General features: G+C 38.3%; 1 long non-coding RNA gene across 6 annotated transcripts in view; it reads right to left on the bottom strand.

The window, feature by feature from the left end:
• Nucleotides 1-24,764, bottom strand: part of LOC135327829 (uncharacterized) — a 42,852-nt gene that overhangs the window by 15,992 nt on the left and 2,096 nt on the right. For 4 of the 6 annotated variants that reach the window (XR_010388224.1, XR_010388226.1, XR_010388227.1 and 1 more), the window contains exon 2: nucleotides 204-17,649. This is a non-coding gene — a long non-coding RNA (uncharacterized LOC135327829). The remainder of the gene's footprint in view (nucleotides 1-203; nucleotides 17,650-24,764) is intronic. The other 2 variants (XR_010388228.1, XR_010388229.1) reach the window with 2 other exon arrangements.

Here is a 24,764-nt window from a genome sequence, read left to right on the forward strand (position 1 = left end):
TAAAACAGATTCAAAATAAGTGTTGGCTAATAAATAAGGGATAGTTTTTAGGTATCTATTCATAAGCCAAACAACAAAAATACAATAGTGTCAAATGGCCAAATTATGCCTAAGCTGTGTGGCCATGTCTCTTTACACATGCATTTTTAAACAGATAAATTTACCGGGACTGATGCAGCCTGCTGTGTAACGGAGGTACTTACCAGGATACACATCTTGGAGAACAGTGTAATTCTCGCCTCCAGAAGACAAGCCTTGTACAGTGGGGAACAGGGTACACATTTGTACCGACTCAACGCCTGAAGTGAGAACAGTAAGAAAATTTTATTTTTCTTGTTCCTCGGGGATTGCCATGCTGGCCAAGGATCAGAATGAGTATCGATAACTTACAACTTTTTGTTATTTGTATTCACAAAAGTAATCTTGGGAGGGATGGCAAGGTATCCATGGGTGTAAGATTCTGTGCAGAGAGATTCTCAGAAGCCATTGTAAGAATTTAGTTTCATCAGCATAAACAAAGTATTAAGGTCTTACAGTTTTGATGATTTTAAACAGATTTTGGCCTTGGAAAAACTGGGATACAAAGTATTTGTATCTGTTCATACCAATTTTCAGAGATTCCAGTGCATCAAGGTGTTTCTTTATTAAGTGTTAATAATAGTTATATGCACACTTCATTATAGATCTCCACCAAAGCCAGGTGTATATCAAAGGAAACAGGAAACTCTCTTTCCTGGTGTCACACACATCGCACATTTGGCAGACACATTGCTAGAATGGGAAATCCCGTTAGGAAATGAGTCTGGAGAGATAAAAAAAAAGTGGAAGATGAAACAGGGACAAAAGGGAAGAAGAAAGAATGTCCCCCTTGCTATTTAGATACCTGTTGTGACTTTGTTCAAAGCAGCAATTTGTAGATGGTGCCTTAGACTTCTAAAAAGTAGTTTTTGCCAAGAAAAATATGAACATCCTACAGTGAACCATACTTACATGGGAACTTGTTCCATAGGCCCTTGAAACATCATCAGCATTTCATTTTGTGGGAACAGTCACATATGTTGTAGACGACAGGTAAAATTTGTCCATGTAAAACAGTTCACGCCTGTACAAATATACATGCAGTTGCCACGTAAATAGTCCCATTAGCATCAGTTGGGCTTCCTGGGGAGTGGAAGTGTCAAAGAACAATGCCTGGATCGGTGAATTCTAGTAATTGTGTTTGCAACACAGACCACAACTGTAATGTTGAGTCCAGCTGAAGTTCTCACCACTTGTGAAAGGGATTCATTAACGAGAAAAGGTTCAGAGAAGCAGGGTGCTTATTTTTACTGAGAAAGAGTAAGATATAGGGCAGGACAGAGAGACTAAAATACTCAGAAGATACAAATTGAGAGTGTATTTACCAGTATGGTGTCAGATGTCCCAAGACACTGGATCTCCTGAGCTCTTGCTTCCTACTTATCTGCTGACATTTTGGCAACACTGAGACCAAAGACAAGATGCACCTTAGCCCAAAAACTGTATCTTTCTGTGCAAACACGTCCCCTTGCCCTCTGTCCCTACAAGGCTGTGCTCCAGATTCAACCCACATGAGCCACTTGGGAGATGTAGGCAAAGTGCAGGTGAGGAAGATAGGATCGGCCTCACGGCTGCAGATCAGCTGCATTCATATCTACAAGTAAAATGAAGGAAGAGGGACTAATTTAACTTAAACATAGGAAAAACAGCTAAACAGGAAAAAATGATGGAAAAGGAAATTTAGAGGTTCTGTGGGAGAATCTACCTGAATGGAAATGTGGGATACTATTATGGGGGAGCAGAAAAGTTACATTCCTTGGCACGTTTAAAACCAGCCATTCTCATTTAACGGATAAATACATGGTAAGGTTCTCTCTGCACTGCAGGGAGATGACAAGATGACCTAATAATTTCTTTCAGCTTGTACGTTTTTTGGCACTAATCTGTACTACTTCACACTAATTTTACACATCAGTAAAGGCTATTGCTCATTCTGATGGTTGTAAGCGAGAGCAGAACTGAACATCCTGACCCTCTGAGAACCCATTTGCTGATGTGGACTTACGTGTGAGATTTTCTGATTGCTTGTTTTCTGGAAAGAAGGAAGACATTTCTTGTTAAAGGGTCCAATGGACACTAAAAGTGAGTAACTCATATCGCTATATGAAAAACGATGTCAGTCACCAAAAAAAAAAAAAAAAAGGCAAATGCCTTGACAGATCAGAATGATAGCCAAACCTTCACCTATCTACATCAAATGAATGCTCAGCATGGCTGGGGAGGGGATCAACACACCAGCTCATGAGTGGCTCTGTGTCAGGTCCTTTGCCCTGTACCTAACACAAGCTGAAGGAGTCTACATTATGCTGTAGATGTCTAGGAGACTCAGTTGCACACTCATTTCCATACCTTGTACCTGCAAGGGAGACTCCTCGCCTGGTCATGACGCCTGGAGCCAGGTCTGTCTGTGGCGTTCAGAATCAGGTAGAGATGCGGCAATGGGAAAGAAAGGAATAACCTTGACTGTGCTTAAATTCCACCTTCTTTGGTTGACTTCTTATCCCCAGGGGTACTGGGCAAGTGACAGGTGTAATCTCCCCTAGTGATTCAGTCTACTACAAGCAGCTGTTTGAAGGGCTAGTGTAGTATATAAATCAGACAACCCCAGCTGAACAGCCACAGAAGTCAGAGCTAGCAGACCATTTTTAATTACCATTTTTAGCAGGAGTCTGGTTTTTTAGCAGCAGTTTGTTGTTCATCACAAATAAATCTGTTTGTATCATGCAGATTCTTCTTGACTGTTTTTCTTTCTCTAAAATAATTTCATATTCTTCACAAGAATTCTACACGTTGAAAAAACACCAGGTCTTCACGGTCTTCAATTAATAGTATTGTGTATTCAGTACAAACGAAAGGTGAATTCTCATTAAAGCTAAGTATCAGAGCCACCCAAAGTTTTGTGGCATCCATTATAACACGTGGCAAGTTGAAACATCTTTTCATCATGCTTGGTTCCTTCCATATTTGCATTCCTACCTCAAACATTGTAATTGCCTAGGGCTTTCCTCAAATGATGAGGACTCTTCAGCCATTTTATGGATTTCTGTGGTCTCTGGAGACTTCCTACTCGAGGCCAGAAGTGAGAAAGAAAAAATGAATTGCACGTTCAAACTTTGGGATGGAAAGGGGAGGAAGATGGCTAACCTTCACTACTATTTGCTGCTGTTTGAGTAAGAAAAGTCAGGCAGCACATATATGTGGGGCTTTTCAGTGAAAGCGACCTCTCTATAGTCTAAAAAAGACATATAGGATTAGCACCATTGCAGGTTTCCCCAGAAAAGGGGACCAGATCCATCAAAGAGATTGTATAGTAGAAGGTGGTAGAATCCAGTTTTATTTTCATGCTCTCATATTTCATATCCATATTTACATTTTCACACTGCCACGGGAGATAAAGAAGCTTCATTTAACAGCTGAGTCTGATCTCAGAGATACCAGGGATGTCTATTCAAGAAAGAAACTTAAAGATCAGATTGAGCTGACAGCAATTATATACACAACTATGTCATCTGTCTGTATAGTAACATGATTTTCCTGACATTTTTCTTTCTCTTTTGTCTCTGTTCAGCAGAGCAGAAATAAAAAACTTCTGTTGATTACAAAATTAGACAAAAATTAAAAAAAAACTGTTGGAATTTTGTTCAAGAATTCATTTCTGCTGAAAGATTAAAGCCCCAAGTTGGAACAGAGGGAAGGGTGAGAAAAGGCAGATTTTAGCTGCTAAGATCTGAAAAAAAATTATTGTTCTTAGTGAAACATCAAAATATTGACATTTTTCCAGAAAATATTACTTATTTTGAAAAACTATGTTGAAAATTCAACTGAAGTCATTCAAGTAGGTCTACTGTAAATGTGAGGATTTTATGTTATTTTTTGGAGAGTGGGGGGTTATTATTGATCACAATTTGTAACATCTTCATTTATAAATCATTGCCTATGTTCTGTCATATAGCTAAAGTTTTAGACTATTAGGAGAGTTCTCTAAGTTCATATTTCTCCTCTGTTTTTAAATTGAGATGGATATGAAGCTTTTAAGACAAGGCAAACATATTGAGAAAAATGATCCTAAATTTCAGAACTAGTCAGAATATGAATTGAAGTAATATCTGACTAGTATTAAACTTGACAGGCCTAACCTACCTGAAATATTGCAAAAATATGCCAACTGGCTCACTTGTCAGGTACCTGAGCACATTAAAAAGGCCAAAAGTAACTCTGAATGTTCATTTATTAGTAGTACCTTTTGAAGATGATTATAGCCTGGAGACTGCCAAACCAATATGAAGAAAAGATTATAGTTTTCCAATTATTCATTTTGTGTCATTCTTGCCATACAAGACAAGTGACTGTACTGTCACAATCAAATCACAAAAGTCTGGATACTATCTCTCATTACCTCCCATAGATGAGATTAATACACTCTGTTCATAGTGGGCACACTGGGTTTTTCTCTATGAAGAATGCAATTAGGAGATTATTTCAGGAAGAAATAACCAAGCTCATAGTTATTTTTAACAGAAATACAGTATTTTTGTTGGATATTATAAAGAATTGTCTTCACCAGCTAATGTCTGAGTAGTTTCTTCTTGGGTAACAGTTGGTTTTAAAAATAATTACCTGAGTTCAGGTTATATTATGTTATGGAACAGGACAGACAAGTACTGGATAAAAAAAAGATCTGTGCAAGATCATTTTTTTGTTGTTTCAAAGTATTTGCAGGGAATTGTGCACAGTACTGTACTAGCAGATAAGGCATTTTCCCTTCCCAAAAGAGCCAACAGCCTTAATACAGCAAGCCAAAACACAGGATTAAAGACCAAAGTAAGTACGGATGTGGGATTATTAATGTGGATTATAAAGAAGAGAGTTAGCTTGGAGATACGTGTTCAGGAGAAGAGTGCAGAGTGAGTGAGAAGAGGGTCTGACAGATGAAAGCAGATGATGTTCCGGCAGGACAGAAGGAAGGAAGCAAAGCAGATAAAAGAAGCAGGAAAATGAAAGGACTGGGAAGAAGAAAAAGAACAAGAGAAGGAAGATAAAAGGAAGGGTGAGGTGATGAGATATGCAAAACTCTACACAGACACTTACAAAATTAAAAACACACCCTAGTGTGTACAAAACTCACCCACACCTTCTTTCCACAAACAGGTAACTCTTAGGCTGCATGACAGCCCCATAGACATATGCACTCTATTTCACAAACATAAAAGAAGGTAAAAACCATGTCCAATTAACTTCCAGTCTAAAACAGATACAACCCTCATTGGGGGAGCGACTCATGTACACACTGAACTTATTACCATGAGTCATCACACTGATTAATAATGGGGCTATGCACACTGCTAAAGCTTGATATGTAAATAGCTACAGGTTGAGAACTCTTTGTGCATGTTTCCCACTTTACTCCCTGTCTAGTGGTAGGCCTGTGACTAAGATCCTACCTACCAATAAGAAAATAAATAACAGTGCACTGATGGTACCTGGTATAACTCAGCACATGAAAGTGTCATCCTGTGAGATCTCTGGGTGGTGAAAAAACTGAGGTGATAAAGTCAGGCAGCAATGTTTGGGAGATATTGCTTTAATGTATACTCATGGTTGCAGATGTTAATATTTGGGTGAGGGGTCTTCTTTTTGTTTCAATTATTTATCAGCTTTAATTATCAGTCCTATCTTGCCCCCAAGGCTAACTGGTGGCAGAATACTAGTAGGAAAGAAACGTGGGCTTTGAGATATTTGAGATGCAACATGACAGATGGTTTCAGGATTTGAAGGTGGTACAAGTCAACTATTGAAAGAAGGGGCCTTGAGCAAGAACCCACCATTCTTGCTTTGTGGATGTGTAGTAAAATCTGAGGATGGATTTGAAAGCTTATATAAATGTGTGGTGGTTGTAAACACAGACACACGTCCCTGTGGGTGCACACAGTCTTCTAAGCAGAGAGACAAATGTACATGTAGATGTAATAGCTAAAAGAGGGAGTGATAGCCATAACTAAACTGCCTACACATTTTAATCCTGAAAACATTTCATCAGATGCTTACAGCTCTTTGACTTCCATTCTTACTATTAGAGCACATGCTGTTTGCAGCAAGGTGATCTTGCATTGAAAAATTTTATTCTGACCCATCATATGCACACATACAGGATGTGATTGAATGAAGAGGTAACATCACTCCCTAAGGATTCTTACCTCATTCAGAATATCTATTTCCTGGTGCCCAAAATGAGGAAGATAAAATGGGTCATGAAAATCTGTCCTTTTGAGGCAAAAATCTGAATATATTTACAACATAGTAAATCTGGAACAAATCAAGTGAAGTCAGTCTCATTTCTCTGTTTTCAGAGGTGAGATTCAGGAGTGCTGGTCTTACAGTGCATGCTTTATGGGTCAGGATGGCCAACTCCTCTGCGCTCAGGGCCACTTGTTTTTCATGGGTCTCATCAATACAGACAGTGTCTAACACATCTAGTATATCCTGTCACACAGCTCAGGTTTGTACTTCTCTCCTAGCAACACAAACACAGCAGTATCCTGAATGTCACTGGCCTGCTGATTCATGTTGGATGAGTCCGACCCTTGGACCACTAGCTGGTCATCTCTGCCTTAGACAATATAATTTTATTGAGAGCCTTGATTTCCCTACAATTCCTGATCAGCTACAAATCCCTCTGTAGCTGATGAGGAAGATGAGAACATGTACTGCAAAGAGCAGGACATAGAGGGAGTCTTTCATGCTCGCAATATGGCAACTCCTGTCTGCTGCTGAAGCCCTGAACACAGAGCCTTTGCCACAGTCTGGTCAGGACAGCTGGCTGCTCTGGTTGCCTATGCTATGGGGAAAGCAGGAGAGGAGAAAAAGCAGTGCTGGGAAAAAGCACTGCATCAGGAAGCCCTTACAGGTATGTGCTTCTCAGGGCTGCAATCCTTTTCTTCCCAGAGCAGGTGAGGGCAGATGGTTAGTCTTTTCCACTCTTACTGTGCTTTTGTCCTCTTCCGGACTTTTTGCCACAGATATGGCTTAATATGTAGTCAATCTAGTTCATGTCTTTACTGCACTGCAAACAAGCACTTTAAAGATAGCAGCATTATGTTCTGTTGCTATGATATCTTCCCCAGCTCTAGGGCTTTTCTAGCAATTACAGGGAGGTGCCTATCACTGATTGCAAGCACTGTCAAGTTTTCCACTCCCCTTCATTATGTACTTTGACTCTGTTACCCTGCCTCCAATGGCAAAGGAGACATCACACATCTGTTCTCCTTCTTCTCAGCACATATCAGATTTTTACAAGCAGTTCAGCATGCTTAGAAGTGCTGGTGGATAAGTTCTCTTTAACAGTAAGAACTGCAGTAGCAGAAGACACTGAGAGGAATGATTGCAGGAGCAAAAGGACCCTTACTTTAATCTATGTCAGACACTGGTTTATATGGAAAGCCTCACTGTTCATTTTGAAGCTTTGAATATGTCCAGAATATCTACTTGGACATCAAGAAGACATACATGGCAGATAAGATTATCTCTAAGCACCTAAGAGATGCAGGAACATAAGATGTCTATTCCAGAAACAGCAAAATTGGACTGACCACAGTGAAGAGCTTAGCACTAGAAGGCAGGAAGTAGTGCTTCTATCATAACACCCATAAAAACCTCCTTATTATAAGTTCAAAAGGGAATATGGACAATTTAAGATTCTGACAGTTGCTCCTCTTCAAGAAAATTATTTCTTGAAGTCTTTGCGGTATCTCTTTAGCGGCAGTGGTTACACCACTAAAAAATGACAAATACATCTGAAAACCATTCACACTGCAGCTTACATTGTCATCCTTCATGTCCAACAGGTTTCATGTAAATTTTGAAGGAGGGAAGTTTACAGGTTTCTTTAAGTAGTATTTTGTCTGTCTATTATCCATCGCTTCTCTGTGCTCTGTTGGAAGATTTGGCTAACATTGCATCATCTTGTTCAAGTAATATGTTGCTGGGTTAGTATCTGAAATCATGTGGATTAAAAGCTGCAGCAAAGTCTAATAAACAAAATGATATCGTCCATAGCTAGACAATGTTCACTTTTCCACACTATTATAATGTTCTCTCTTACGTGCCAGCATCGTGAAACCCATGAATTTGATGAGGATCACCTACTGTTGGAATTCAGCAATTTTTACTTTCTGTGTATTTTGCTTATGAGTCAAAAGTTCAATACGACTTATTGGTATGAGAGAGGCTAGTTCTAGGGTTTTTTTGGAACTACTATACAATTCTGCATTTCTCAAATTTATTGGCAGTTGAATACTCTAGTGTTTCTATTTTTTTAAGTTGAATTTGTTTTTCTGAGCATAATAGCTTTTACAATGTTTCATAAAATGTTAAATGTTATGCATTATGTCCCAGAAGCCATTATTATAATTGTTACTGTTTAATTGGTTAATGGACAATTTTACTGAAATGATTTGCTGACTAGAAGGTAATGTATAAAGTTGATCTGAGTTTGTTCATTTTTCAGTGTTAAAGGCTCATGACCCATAACATTCCCTCTCCTTTTTAATAATTTTTGTAATAAAATTAGTGACTCTGCGTCTTCTCTGTCCCACTACCAATCTCCATTTTGTTACAACTCCTGAGAGGGACTTCTATTGATGTTCTTTATATGCTGAATAGATGAAAACACAATTATTCTCTCTAGGGCATTTTCCTGTCTATTTTTTGCAATGTTACCTGAGTGAAAGGTCCTACTAGTCGGTATTAGATAGAATTGGTATCCCATTGCCTCCCTGACAGGAGTGGCTGTGGGAGAGAATTTTGGCTTGAGCACATGTTCATACTGCAGTTACAGGTGTGCCTGCAGATGGTGTAGACATATCTGAACACCAGGAAAGCCAGATAAATATTTTCGAAGTCAGCCAACAGATAGCTTCATACTGCCGCACTACATTGCTACCACCTGAGTGCCAATACCATTCTAGTTGGTGTTAAACTAGCTTAGGTATGTCTTCAGAGCATGCAGTGAGCCTTCAAAGTCTGTGCATCGCAGGCCTACCTTTAGAGGAAGTAAAACTAATTCAGAAATGAACATGCCCATGAGCTTGGTGAACTAACCAACAGGGTTCTTGGTGCAAGAGTGACGGGCACTGCTGAGACTGAAGCCTCCGAATCAGAACTTAAGCTTCACGGAAAAATAAGAAGCAGAGAAGGCATTAAGGCATCTTTATAGGCTCTAGACTGAAATTGCTAATCCCTATTTATTGGGAAACAAAACAGCAATAATTTATATTATATGACTCCCTAATTGCAATGGGAATGAGTTGACATTGCTGCCCAGACTAGTATGTCAGATAAGTTTTGTTTGAGGTCCTCAAAAGATATCAGCTAATATTCCAAGTCAGATAATATGCTAGTTTGACTAGTGGATTAATTACAGAATTCTGTGTAACCATATGCCATTTACATAGTTAGTCTTTTGCCATCATGGATTACAGGAACCTTATTAAATGCTGCCAGGTATCTCTATGCCTTGACTTGCACACACACCCCTCCTTGACCTCTAACATTAAAAATTACAGATGTGCTGTGAATTAAATTATTTGTCTAAAAATATTTAATAAAGTTTTTTTTTTTCCTGTCACCAGGAGGGTGTCTTCTAGATTTTTTTACTGAAATCACAAAATTTAAGGAATATGAATGGTAGTTTCAAAGTTCAAGGAAAATGGTAGCTAGTTCTTCTGATTTCAGAGAAAACCTAAAGCCTGTGCCAACTTTACACAATTCTATCAAATGTCAGAATAAACTGGGAAACACTTCATGTGCCAGAAATATTCTTTCTCTGTTCTTTACTTCATACAAGTTTCACTTGCAGAATAAATTTATTTCTTAGCAATACCTGAACACTATTTCAGCCTTATACCAGCAATAAAAGCAATGTAAGCTTCTGCCAAATTAAAAATGAAACAAAACACAGTATCCTTTAGCCCCACGCTTTCATTGTATAGATCACACATTGGCCTTTGTAGATGCAACAAATCTCAAGGATCCATTATATCTAAAACAGCATGACTTCTCAGATTGTATTAAGGAGACAGCAAACTACACTTTTGATCACTTTTATCACCACTTATAAAAATGGTTCTAAACTCCTAAAAACATCTAACTACCTTTGTACTATTTGCCCTTCAAACACTTCAGGCTATGGTAAAAATCCTTGAGCTTAGATATGCTGCTGTGCTTGAGATGTTTCTTCCAGCTTGTTTCTTAGCTTGTAAGCAGAATTAAAACCCAGTTAGTATTTACAACAGAGAGCACAAGTAAGGGAATAAGCGAGGCTGTGATTTCTCCATGCTTAATACCAGAAACATGCTTTACCACACCACTGAACAAGACAGACTTGTCCCGGGTCACACAGGGGTATACAATCACATTTCAGAGGACAAATGGGTATGAGGCCACAGGACCTGATGCAGAAATTTGGTGAGATCCATGTTTTTATTTTGACTTGATGCCAGCTGCAGCAGACAGGATGACATATGGTGAATATATACATTAAATTCCTTACAGCATTTGATCTATTATCAAACTTTACGTATTGTTTTTTCATTACTATGCTATCACAGCCAATTAGAACACAGTTTCATAAAACTCTACTCTAAAGAACAGGCCTTATTTATGTTGACTTCATCTGAAGTTAATAAGAACATTCATCTTGTTTGGGCAGGTAACATTATTTCTCTGTGGCCTTGTTAAGAACTGAGCAAACAAAAAGATCACAGTAATCAGTCAATCAACGTAACTCAGAATTTTGTATTTTCAAAATAACAACTAATCAGCATTCCAAAATCATCACAAATAGATCTCTGAAGGAACGCTATAAAACATTTCTACAATAAGTCAAGCTTTGTAACTTTTACCAGTTCTGGTGTAAATCAAAATATCAGCCTGAAGTGGGATAAAAAGCCAGTCCTTTCTATGTGCATTGAGAGGAGATACCTGGGAATTCTCGCTATTTCCAAAACTTCAGAATTCTCCAGGAGTTCAGTTCACAATGGGAAAAAAACTATTCCAATAATGGTCAAAGTCTTAGTGACTGTTTTCTACTGCCACAGACTCAGAGTTGTTTACTCCCTCTCTTTGACTGAGATCACCAGCTGCTACTAATGAATTATGCAATTATCAAAAATAGAATGGAGTTGTATATCTATAGATCTGTAAAAATCTATTTTTATTACACAAACCAGTGAAACAATATATCCTATAATCCAGACCCAAGTGTAGGAAGTTACAGATATTTACACAGGGACGGAATTATTCAAATAAAAATTCCATCCTAATCATTTTATCCAAGTCCTGTCAAAAGGCTCAGACTGTAACCATCAGCCCAGTTCTCCACGAATCAGTACAGTGAGCAGCACAGAGGTAGTTCTAGTGACTTAAAGTATTTTTCCAAGCTCTGTCTTGTCTTTGAATTCCCATTATTGGGCAAAATGATCAGGAACAGAACGATGCTGAATTCCAACAACCTGGTATTCCAGGAACAAATTCCAAGCTCCAGCATGTCACATCTGTCAACATCCTGGACACAATGAGTATATCAGACCCTGACAACGCATCAAGATTCTAGCGGCTCTAAAAGATTCAGGTGGAGAAGTGAGATTTCCATGCTTGTACTTATACATGCAAAGAGTCAAGACAGAGAGAAAACATTTTCCATGCTACAAATGTGATAAACTTCCATAACACATAGCTGCTCAATAGTGAGCACTCACTAAACATGCAGAATTCTTCAGGCATTTTGCACAAGATCTCAGAAATAACTGTACATAGTAATATGTAGTCAGCCATTTCCTTTCATTAATCTTTCCTGCACTGGACATTGAACTAAAGCTGGGACCAAGCTTGGACAAATCCTTAGCAGTGACAGAGAGAAAAAACACCCATATTGTGCAACAACTCAAACTGAGCATTGGCATGCTAATAATACCACTGTTTCTCACCAGTTTTAGGGGGGGGTTACCTTCACACTGAATCATAGCAATGATGAAAGCAATCCTACAGGACTCCGCAGAGGAGTGCACTAAAGGCCAATTACATATCAGTGCACAGGCTTAGTGACTCATTGTGTAGAAACATAGAAAAGGAAAGATACCACAGGATATTTGTGGGAAAAGTATCATTCACTTATGCCCCCCACATAGTGATCCTTTCCTATGGGTCAGGCACATCTGTATGCGGGAGCACAGGGAGAGGGGCACAGGAACCAATCTTGCACAGCCTCCATTAGGTCAAACAGAAACACAGCAGTTAACTTTAGGGTACATTGGAGCTACTCTATTATTAATACAGTCTAGCAGCATGGACCTTAAATTGAGATGTAGAAAGAGGTAAAGAAGAGCCTAAGCTTGGTTTCATCTTTCCCAAAACCATGCAACAGTGGCAGCTTTCCACACAAGGAAAAACAAGCTGTACTCCAAAAAGGGATGTGGTAATGGGTTCAGAGAAGAGCAATCCTGGAAAGCAGACAACAAAGTCCTTCCCATGGACTTTGAGGTGGTATGCTTCAGTAGAGCCCCCCTATCTTGGCTCGTTGCCAACAGCACCATGTAGTCAGTGTTATTTTGGAGAAGGTGTTATTTGAAGAACAAATAACATTCTTAGAAAAATAAATGCAAGGAAAGCAAAACTGAAAACCCCCAAAGCTGATAAAGTTTTTTAAAGTACCATAGTAGGAAGACATAGGGCTTTTTACAGAAACTCTTTCTTGAGAGGAAATAAAAATCTTGGTAGCTGAGTGCAAATACTTTCCCTCAAGCCTGCATTCATTTGAGAGGGAAGGGAGAGGGAGAGGGAGAGAGGGAGAGAGAGAGAGAGGGAGAGGAAGAGGGAGGGAGAGAAGTTCTTCCTTGGTGAAGTTTTCAATTACAAAAATATGTTGCTATCACTTTTCCTTGCAGTAACAGCTTTTCTGTGAATAAACTTGCCAAACAGAAGACTGCTTCCAGGCAAATCATAAAAGCTGCGAAGGTATGAATGTCTTTCAGAGCAGTAAGGTTTTTACAGCTCAAACTAATTGATACTGTTCAGGTGCTAACATAATTAAGGAAGTCTGTTTCAATTTAAGTTTAGAGTGGATGCAAGTTGGGGCAGTAGTTATCAACAGATCATCATCTTTCAGATCAGTTACTTTGGTTTCCATTTAAGGCTGCAAAAACATTAAAATGTAGGCATTGTTATTAAGCTCTTTACTAATTTATTCAGAAAGGATTCTCCACTTACCCCATTTACCCCATTTCCTTAGCAGGAATTCCCTGATACACTGCTCTGCTCTAAGTTAGAAAAGGATTGAGACATCTTCTTGGCTTTTTTCCCATTTCATTAGCAAATTTCCCACTCCTTTGTGTGACTACACTTTACTACTATAAACACAGATGCCAGCACATACTTTGCAGAAATTAAGCTATAGTCTAAAGGCCGACACTTTGGGAATGATCTCCTAAAAGGTGGAAACTTGGTCATAACTATTGAAAATCTAATTTCATGGAAAGCTTTTTCTTATTTCCTTCAGTGATCTAGTTTTAATCCCAAGTATTTTTTGAATATAGTTTTCTTTAGGACTGTTCTGTCTGCGATTATTGTTTGCTGTCCGTTGTCCTCCTCCCCTCCCTGCTCCTACATTACTTTTAATTCACTGGTCAACTGCACAGAAACTTGCCAAATCCACCTTATTAAATTAGTATGAATTTCATGAAAACTGGTTTCTGGGCAGGGAAGAGGAACCTGTGTTAATGGTCCTCCTCAGCCAAAGCCTTGAGTGTGCTGTGTTTGGCCTGCCTGAATGGCCTGGCCAGTCAGTCAAAAGGAGCACATGGTCTTGCTGGTCTTGTCCCGACAGTGTGCAGGGTATGGGAGAAAAACTTGAGGCATGAGGCATTGAGAAAGCAGCTGAGATTACTGTGTAAAATGGAGCATCACATGGGACACAAATCCACTAAAAAATACAAGTCTTTAGTTCTGTTATTCATGGAACTTCATTTTGATACATTGAGAATTTTCAGGCATCTTTTTCATGGTTAGTTTGCAGCCTGTCTGGGGAAGAACTCTCTTGTGTAGCCTATGCACAGGTTCTGTTTTCTCTGCTGCTGTCTTCAACATAAAAAATAAAGGACATAAATATGGGACATTGTGATTGAGTAAGTTGCCCAAACACTGTGATTTTGAAGTCTTCATTAGAGGTCTTATAGAGACATTGTTGACTGGCATCTCCCCTGAAAAGACCCTGATTTCTGTTGCTTGTAACTTTGACAAATGTTAATTGTTTGGCTAGAATCTTTTATCTTAGATATCCCTCTTATTGATTATTTTTTTCCTTCCTATCTCTCCTCTTGCACTGCCTAGCAGAGAAAGATGCATCCCTATGATTTACTGAGACATAGTAGCACGCTCTGAAGAGGCTGCAGCTAGAAGAAGAAATTAAAATTCCTTTCGTTCAATTCACATGCCAACTGGCCAGCTAGCAGGTCAAGCAGAAAGAAACCGAGTGGAAGCCAGTGGGCTGTTTCAGAAAGGGAAGGAGAAGGAATTTGATTTAGAGTCAGAAGGAATCAGTAAGAAGAGATGAAAGAGGGAAAGAGTAGGCAGGCAGAGGACTGGACTCGGTCACTCCACATGACTGGAGCAAGAAGCCAGGAAACATTAGTGGACGGCTGAGACAAGAAACAGAATAAAGCATACGGAGATCAGATAAACTTCTGAGATTCTGATTGTAATGGGAGAGGTTGGCCTGAGCTCTGGTATTGATTGAAAATGGGCTCAGAAGCTTGCAATGAGGAAGTGGGAGATAGCACTACAGACCCTGCCGGAACGAGACGGAAGGAAAGGGGTGGCACTGGTCACAACTAGGGAAAGCAGACACAGGTACTTCTACGGGCCAGCTACTCCTGTAGTGGAGTGTGACAATTGAGCTGGCTCCAAAATAAAGCAACTATGCCATTAAAATTACTACGCATGAGTTAATTAGTCCATCCAAAAGTCAGGGCTTGTTACTGCAGATGTGGCACCATGCTGATGTAAAGATACCACTTTCAGGATCTGTGCTTATATTTGCTGATGTTATAGCACGATGTGCACATTTCAGCTCAAGTGGCACTAGCTTAGGATCTCTGTAACTATCCCATACCAGCAAATGTATGCCCAAAACAATCAGAGCATATTCCCTTCCAAAGCATGGAACAAACTGAAGCACCACTTTCCTCTTCTGTCAACACGTATTTGTGACCTTCAGCATACCTCATCTCTCAAATGCAGAGCCATAAATCCATTTTTTAAGTCCCTGGACAGAGACACAGTAAAATACCATTCTTAAAGTTGATGCACTTTAAGTTAATTAAAGCTGCTCTTTGAAGATAAAAAGTGTGATAAAAGTATTAAGTACTCTGAAAATGAAGCATCAGACATCACAAGCTGGGCATCCAAAATTAGAGGATGCTTTTGACAATTCTGACCTTAATCTTTGTGTGTCTCAATTTCCCAGTTACAAAATGAGGATAGTAATGGCACTTAATTTTGTAGGAAACCATAGATTAGCTAATTTTATGAAGTACTCACATGCTATGGTGAGAGCACAGCACAACCATCCATGAAGATAATAGATAATTTTATATTCGATGCAGGACTTACATTTTAGATGCTGAATAAGATCTGATATCAAATATTGAAAGAAGAAGACAAAAAGAATATTGAGTAAGGCAGGATTTCCCAAAGAGGGAAAAGCCTATATAAACATGTAATTGAAAGCTGTCTGATAATGTGTATGCATAAAAAAAGGCAGAATCAAATTTGCACAGGGAGCTTTTATTTTTACTTTCCTCACATTTAAGCACCTGACTTTGCAACTCTAATGCTGTTTTGGTATGGCTTCTCCCTGTAGGTGACTCTATTTTAATTATATAAAGAGTTATTGTATAAACTAGTTGAGCAGTCTTTTTTTTTTTTTCTGAGCAATGCTCAAGGACGTATGAGGATTTAAAAGTTCTGGTTTTCATGCGACAGTATCATTAAAATTATTTTTATTGTCCTTTTCACCTTTACCATGTATTTCTGATTCCTTTGAAAATATTTTTCCATTATGAGAAAGTAAATGGTTTATTATTTTCATTGTTGTTACTGAAATGTTATCAGTAAGTTTAGCAGTTCATTAAATTACATGACACATGAAGTAGGTGAAATCAATTAAAGGAATGGAACACTTCAGACACTTTATTAAAATAGCACCTTTCAATTCAAAAAGATCTAACTTGTATCAAAGAGTTGTAAATGAGGTTTGTTGTTCAATACAAGGCTCTCATGCATGTATCAGCACAAGAGTCCAACTTATCACAGAAGGGTAGGGTATTTCTATAGAGGAGGGAATTTTTTGTAGGTCATTCCAAAGAGTGTGAAATGATTTTTACAGAAAATAATAATCATTGCAAGTTTAGCAATTTGCATGTCAGATGTAAAGCACGTCTCTTCAGCCTTAAATTTTCTAGGAAAAATGTTTCAGTTTGTTTATTTCTCTCTTAAATCCCTGAATTCTTCCTGGGAGAAATCCTACAAAACCAAGCACTGTAAAATGTAAACAACTCTCCCTCTGAGAAGAGAATAGGAATACAGTAAACTGTATCTGCTGCTCAATATACCATTGATAAGGCTTAGTCAAAACATGATGGAGAAATGGATAAAAAATGAGGGATAAGAAGTAAGATCCATATAGTTTTCACTAGTTAAAACTATTTAATGGAGATTGTAGTATGTACACATTTAGACTCTAATATACCTGCTAGTACTAAGTGTCATTTAATACAGCAGAAATCCCACTACAGTCAGTGTACAACGTATGGAGTAAAATGCTGCCCAGTGTAAACAAATACACAAAAACAATGTCCTTAATTCATTACAAACTTTGTTTTTTCTCTAATAACTAATCTTAATTTGAAGAAGAATTACACTCTCAGTATGAACACCAGCATATACTGGAAAAATGTCTTTAGAACAAACCGCTAATGATCACATGAAAAAATTCATTAGTTTTTGTTATGAAATAAAACATCATTGTTATCTGATTCGTTTTATTTTTCTTCCTTTTTACTAAATATGCTATGTGCTTTATTTCCATGTTAATTTTGCTGATCAGTTCTACCCTGAATATTTTAACCTCTGTATGGATCGTGCAGATTTTCAGCTTTATTTCCATTTACTATGATGTCAATAATTCACTGAAGTCACCTTCTTTGTTCCGCTGTGACAGTCTGTCCTCAAAGTTACCAGCTGCCCCTGTGCGTTTCTCAGCATTCCAGATAATGACTGCCCATGCTGTACTTATTACTGAAACAGCTTCCGGTAGTTGCTGTGAATTGTAACATTGCATTAGAACTTCAATTTTACTCTGTGCAGAATTAAAACTTCTGTGACTCTCCTTTCTTGCTATTTTGTATTTCCAGTCTCAAAGGCCTAGGTCGCCCTTACCATCAGGCATTTGCAGAAGTCTCTCCAGGCTTGTCCTGGGGATAGTGAGGCTCTCCTGTGTCAGCTGTACATATCTTCTATCACCTGGCAATGGAATAATCCGAACAGAGTCAAACTGACACCTAGTCAGTCAAGCACTTCTTATCATAGAGATCACTGATATTTGTTGTGACTGGCCTTTTGCAACAGCCGACATGAAATCATATCAAATCAAAACTTACTGAAAGGGTACAGAGCCTCAGTACTATGTGCATTTTTGTACTTTAACAGGATATGGAGGAATATCTTGTAACAATAATGGAGAAACCAATAGAGGAAGGGAGAATGAAACCTTAGTTTTCAGGAATAGCAGGCTGTTTCAGGAAATTGAAGGAAGATAAGCTAAGGAAAAGAACAAAATTCTGACAATGAAAACTGCTGCTGAGAAGGTATGTTACAACAATATGTAAATGCACTTTTCAGGTAAGGGGATCAGGGAGATTACACAGGAGGCTATTAAGTCACCTGCCTATAAAACAGCCCTGAAGGAACACTTTTGTTCTTATCATGTCTGCAATTACTTGTATTGATAGTTCTCATTCATTCTTTCACCTCAGTTTTGCTCTGTGTTACTTTTGACATAGGTAGTAGTTTCCCAGATTCAGACCATTATTCATTTTTGATCCTCCTTCATGGAAAACTCTTTCTGCTATTAATGGTACAGCAATTAGATGTATAATGTAACTGCCAATACCAAGGTTATTTCTCCTACATATTGATCAAAATCAAAGTGCTGTTGTTTACTTGTTTTCCAGCTCCATTGTACTTTAATTGCTTCCTACTACCAGGACATATATAATAGCAACTGGACATGACCTTGTATTTGCTGTTCTTCCTGTGGGTGTGGACATTTTGCGTGCTGATTCATGACGCAGAAGGTCACCAGTACTGTATGTTTCTGAGGTCACCAGAAGCCTTTCATACTCAGGATAGTTTATGCTTGTCTTCTCTGATGTGTTTTGTTCATCAAAAGTCTCGACTGAGATTTGCACTGCTTATTAAGGGCCTGAACTAAAGCTGATTGAAGGAAATCAGAATGGAACCATTTTTCTTCATTTTCCTACAAATCAGGCAGTAAATGAAAACTGAAATATAGCTGAGAGGACTAGATACAACAGATGACCTAAATGCCTAAAATCCTTTTGAAATGAGCCTCATGTGAGATGTAAGTGGAAGAATTTAAAATTTCTCAATGTTGATGAGACGTATGAGTTAGGTGTGAAGGTGCCCAGAGGGGCCAAGATCTGTATGTACAAAGACACAGAGCCACAGGCACCTTGGAGCTTTAAAATGGAAAAGTAAGACCCTGTGGTGTCAGTTTAAATAGCAGTTGAGCAGGGCTTATTTGATGAGCAATTTTCAAGGTTTGTGTGCCTGAGGTCATCTGGTAGTCATCAAAGTCAGTTGTTAGAGCCGAAGTCATTTTGGCTACTTTATTCAGAAGCTGCTTAGGCTTTGATAAAAAAATGAAAGGAAAGCATGTATTTTGAGAAGGTTTTTATGCTGCCTTACATTTTTACAACATTCTGCCTCATCCTAGCTTGTCATACATTTATAGTGCAGCATGACTGAATTTGTCACATATTTTTTACCTTCCAATCACTTTTTTTTTTTACTATATAAATGATTCCATTTTAAATCAAGTTCCATTCTTGGCAAGGGCAACTGCCAATTTCCCTGTTCGTAACACAACCATTTTTACTAAATGACTCCTAAATCTAAAGATTCTCCATTAGGAGTTGAACCACCCTTACCATTTACTAATTGAGTACAACTCAGATTAGGATTGCCAGTTAAATGTTAACACATTTGTTTAATCAAAACAAATTGCAAACACATAATGTCTCATAAAAGGTAAAGGTAAAATGATAGCTTGAATCCACCTCTGGGCTTTTATCACACAGGTTAGCAATTTTCCATTTCAGATAGCTGAAAGGCAAGGAAGGAATCCACAACTGTTTGAATTTATGAGCATGTTTTGTTCAAGATACTGTGCAGGAACTTGATTATTCCAGATTAACCATCAAAGACCATATAGGACTCAAAGTGGTGAATTATTTCAAGGTTTGATGCCCAACACAATCTCTTGCAGCCATATCAATGTTGTCAATAAAGTACTGAAACCTTTCAACTTGTCTGTCTGTAAACATCTGACACATACATTTGTTTCTGACATGAAATGTTCCAATAATAACCAGTAAAACCTCCTGGTGTTTGTTTTGCTAGACTTGAAATTTCATAAGTGATAATCGTACATAGTCCATGTACAGGGAGGGAATCCACATATGCCACAGACTCATGGTTTCAGATCTAAGCTTGCTTTTAGAAATAATATATATTCCTGAGCTTTGCAATTTCAAGATAAGACTTGAGGACATTAACAGAGTATAAAACTGAGCTAACTGAAGACTCGAGTGTTAGATCAAAGGTAGGAGTGAACAGTTTCTATTACTCTTGATGTTTTAACTCCAAAGACAATTTAAGTATCAAGGAAACTAGCCATTTTGTTGCTGATGATATTAGTAGACACAATCAGGTAAGATTATTCCATAATCTCAAACTATTACTCCTCATTATTTCTCTGTTGCTTCTCTTATTAACTGGCAACACCCCCTCCTCTCCCCTGCCCAGTTTTCTAGTGGTACCTTCTACAGTGTTCTTATATGCTAATAATATACAACTCTTCAGCTTGTGAAACCAAAATCTTGATTGTCACCAGATAATTTCAGTTAAAATCTGGGAACTGTAGTCTAACACACAGTGGAGGACAGTGTAAAGAAAAATCATTTTTAAACAAAAGTCTGTGGAGGACTTTACTATTCTAGGTATGGAGTAAACTCTGTTAGAACTATAGCTGTTATAAGAAGTAGAATAAGTATAAAATCATGGTATCATAGAAAAATCAGGTTGGAAAGGTCATCCTCAACTCATGTACACCTCTAAAAGATCTGGAAACCGAAGAATTTTAAGATCTCCTAGAGGGTTTAAGGTGTTGAGTTGTTTGCTTGTTACAACAGAGCATGATTTGAGCGTGAGGATGATTTGAGCAAGAGGCGAATTTGAGCATGAGGATAGAAACTCTTTTCCAGTAATGTGTGCTGTGGAAAGGTCATAGGATATAATGGAAGACTACATACTTGTCCAAACTTTTAAGTCTAACCACTTCGTAATAGACACTGTCAGAGGCATGATGTTGAATTAGGTGGACCTAGTATATACTTTTATGTTCTTTCTCTGCTGGACTTGATACATCTCTAATTAAACGCAAAGCAATTGTTCACAACTTGTGTTTGGATTTGAAGTTTGCTGCTTCTGTTTCAGATCTGAAGAAGCTTGAGCATCCATAAGCTGGTCTACTTTTCACAAGAGTATTAGCTGATATGATGAAAGACATTACCTCTACTTAAAACACTGTATTATATACATCCTTACTTTAGCATGGTCACAATAACACTACTTTTACAGTAGTTCTGAAGACAGGGTGATAAATGCAGTAAACAATGTTTGTTTCACTAACTGCACACATAACTTCACACTTACTGTAAAACCCCAACTCCACAGCAAGGCATTTGCTAAACTCATGTATGAACTCCAGTACCTGCTTTGTATCATTCAACTAATAAACAGTCCCTAATCATAGCTCATTTGTGTTTTCTGGACAGCTGTGTGAACAGTTAAAAAAAAAAACAAACGTCTTTGAGGATGGAACATTTTCAGAACTTCTTTAGAACTTCTACCATTGGTCATAACTTTCTTGGCTATAACTTCTGAATCATGGGAAAGGGGAAGCCTGCCACACCTAGCACCTGCATTCAGACTTGCAGTGCTGTTGATACCTTTGAGGATTAGCACGCCTTTCCATGCTACTGAGGTTTTTATATGATTTGATCATCTGAGACAGATAAACCTCCCTGGGAGGTTTATTTTCCCTTCTCCCAGTATTTCTACTGATGGCTAGAGACCTCCGAAAGGGATTGTGAAAACTTTATTCTACCCTCAAATTTCAGCACTATAAAAAGGTGACAAGGAATATCGGCTTGGGCACAAGAAAGATGGCTTTAGGCTTACAAAGCTTATTAGAACCGCAAGCACTTTAGTAAACACTAAGGTAAAATCCCAGGCTCCAGGCATCCACTGTAACCAGCACTGGGAGGAAAACTAGCTTTAGGCACTCCTTGGATTTGAAGGAGACAAAGTCCTTTAATCCTTTTGCCAGCCTCACCTCCAAGCATGGACGTAAATACTATGCCAAAAGTGGGTTCTTATATTGCCAACACAGGCCTATCAAAGTGGTTATAGCTTAGAAAACAAACCATGTGCAAGTGGAGCAGCAATTTATTCCTTCTAGCCCTATTTCATTTTTTTCTTTCTATCTATTTACATTTATTTACAGGGTTCACCTTTCAGTCAGAAACAACATAGGAACTTACTTGTGAAATCACCTCTTGACTAGAGGATCCTTACGACAATGCAGCAAGTGTCTTCATAAACCCAGTGCATTTGTTCTGGGTCCCTGGCCATGGGCTAATAATGCAGGATTTGGGGCCACAGTTCATTAATACATTAAGAAGGTGCCCGTGTCACTAAAAAAAACTGACTAGCTGGGAAGGAAACAGAGAAATTGGGCTATCTGTTGCTAGTCGCGCAGGGACATGGACGCAACAGGGTCTGTTTACAGGCACATTAGCCACCTAGGAATCTGTAGGAAGATCAAGGGGAGCTGCCTCCTAGAGCTATGTATAGAAAAGTTAATCTGAATTAAGGAAATTGTACTCCTCTCCATCTTTTATACATTGGCCATAGCATTCTTTGAAAGAATACAAGAACAGCTATACTAAGCCAGACCAAAGGTCCATCTAGCCCAGTATCTTCTCCCTCAATGACTAGAAGAGAAGGTCCAGGGAAATGGGGAGGAACAAAGCAAGTGTGTGGAGCGTATTTTGTCATCCTCCACCAATTTGTAACTTCTTGTCTCAGAGCTCCCTGAGACAGAAGTGTTGTCTTTGTATTAGAGGAGACCTCAGTGGAGTTTTCTTCTCTCTATTCATCCCTGTTTTACAGTCTGACTAGATGTTATGCGAGGAAGCGCATCAGACTGCTTGGGTACCTCCACTTTCAAGTTGAACAATCCTAGCCCATGTGGTTCTTCCTCAGATGGAAACTGTTCTGCACCTTTGATGATCCCTCTCACCCTGCTCTTTATCCCATCTCTAAGGTATATATTTTGAGAGCAGAAAACAAAGCCAGATGGATTTTTATTTATTTACTTGTGTTTTAAAAATAAGATGTTTTAAATAATTTTATTCATCTCTTATCAGAAATTCCTAAAAGGAAACCCACAGTTTCTCTTTGCAGTTGAACTTCCTGAAATCATTTCAGTTGATTTTGCACAAGGCTGTGATACAGGATCTAACCTAGGACAAAAATCTACCATATACTATGTACCCACACCATTATATATGGGTTAGGAACCCTATTTAGTCCCCCATTATGAAAGATCTTTGGCTTTAATTCTTTATATTTTAAATGCTGGCCATTTCTTGATAGAAGTAGCTGGACTGATTGGTAAACTAATCAGTATTTGGACATTCCCAAGTGTTTGACTCACTAACATCAAATTCATATGCCATCTTTCTTACCTTCACTCTAATGCTAATACTTTCCTGGTCTAAGAACATGGTACCAAACAAGAGTAAGTGATGATTACTTAATTTGAAAAAACATGTACTGAGAGTATACCTGTTTCTCCATATTATTTGTTCTCTTCTGCATTGTTTTTTCACCTCTGCTACGTTGTGTAAGGGGGTGGGGAATTATATCAGTACTAATCAAGCTTGGGAATTATATCAGTACTAATCAAGCTTTGTATAAAAGCATTACAGCTACTTTTACATTCTTATCTGTTATAGCACATTTTCTCTAAGATTTTTGTTCAAAGTCTCTGTGCTTATGCTTTAGATCAGATGGCCTTTGATTTGTAAATATTATGAATCTTGGGAATTGTATTCTTCTTCAACTGTTTAAAATCTAATAAAGTTCAACTCATAAATGTCATGAATTGTATAAACATCCACTGCTTCCAAATCAAAGTTGTCTTTGGTAAATCTAAAATAAATCTTATTATGTATGCACTGGGAATATAAGTATCATTCATGTAAATATTTATTATTAATAATTATTCATATCAGTCTTATGGACTGATGTCATTGTATATGTGATGACAATCTTTTATGTTCTGCTTGCATTCAGCTAGACCTGTACATGGCAAGGCATTCTGTCAGTAAGAAAAGACTCTCAGCACTAACACCTGGAAACTGATGGAAGTCACAGAGATGATCATCCATCAGCACCTTTGTCAGAGTTCCCAGATCATAAGACAACCTGTGTTCTTTCTAATAATATTCCCAAAATGATGATATTATATGGAGTTGTTTCTTTTCTCTGCCAGCTGTTTATCCTCTAAACAAGCTATGTCTACAATGAGAATTTTTTGTAGTTATGAGGCTTCAGGAATTGATAGGTTTCCAAGCAATAGGATGCTTCACTGGGTCTTGCCCAATATTTTGTCTCTGAGAGCAGCAAAAGGAAAGGCTGTTTTGGCAGGTAAGAGTCATCACTTTTCACAGTCCATTCCCCTCAGATTTCTACAGCATTCACAAATGTACTATTGAGGATGTCGGAGGGAACAGCCCCACCTAGTCCTTTTAGTATCCATTTTTAGTATCCATTTTTAGCATCCATTTTTAGACCGAGGTCATGGATTTGTCTTATCGCGTATTGAGCTTGCTGATACCGTCTGCCTCTACCACCTCCAGTGGCTGCAGTTCCAGAAGTTCAGTACCTGCTGAATAAAGTTCTTTATTTTAATGGCTGTCTGTGGGTAGCTGCTCTCCAGAACATGTTTTCCTAGCTGGGTTGTATGAAATGTCTGGTCTTGTATAGCTGTTAAAGAACTTCACTCAATAATTTCAGGCAGACTCCCCAACTGTTTGGAAGAATCTCAGTCAGTCACCACTTTTCTCTGTCTTCTATGGAAGCTTTTCTCACTCTGTGCAAAGATCTGCTTAAGTTTCCTTCATCCCTTTTCTCATCACTCTGTTTACCCATTAATTTTAAAGTTGGCAATGTCTTTAGAGTGGACATAGTTCTCCTTAGCAGCA

The sequence above is a fragment of the Dromaius novaehollandiae genome, chromosome 3, assembly GCF_036370855.1.
Source record: "Dromaius novaehollandiae isolate bDroNov1 chromosome 3, bDroNov1.hap1, whole genome shotgun sequence".
Taxonomy (NCBI): domain Eukaryota; kingdom Metazoa; phylum Chordata; class Aves; order Casuariiformes; family Dromaiidae; genus Dromaius; species Dromaius novaehollandiae.